We start from the raw sequence: 226 nt of genomic DNA, 5'->3' as shown, positions 1-226 counted from the left end.
GTTTGGTGTTTTATATGCTTCTTGTATTTGTATGGGCATGTCTTTAATTTTTGGAACTTTTCTTCCACGATTCTGTTGAAGATCTGGCCATGTCATTATCTTGGGATTCTTCTCCTTCCTGTATGCCTATGATTCATAAGTTTAGTCTTTTTATGGTGTCACACAATTCTTGTGATTTCTTAAATTTTTCATAATCTTTGCTTGAGTGGTCCAGTTTGTCCACTTT

The sequence above is a fragment of the Nannospalax galili genome, unplaced genomic scaffold (genome assembly GCF_000622305.1).
Source record: "Nannospalax galili isolate Female #2095 unplaced genomic scaffold, S.galili_v1.0 scaffold5, whole genome shotgun sequence".
Lineage (NCBI taxonomy): Eukaryota > Metazoa > Chordata > Mammalia > Rodentia > Spalacidae > Nannospalax > Nannospalax galili.
Note: the sequence above shows the minus strand (reverse complement) of the source record.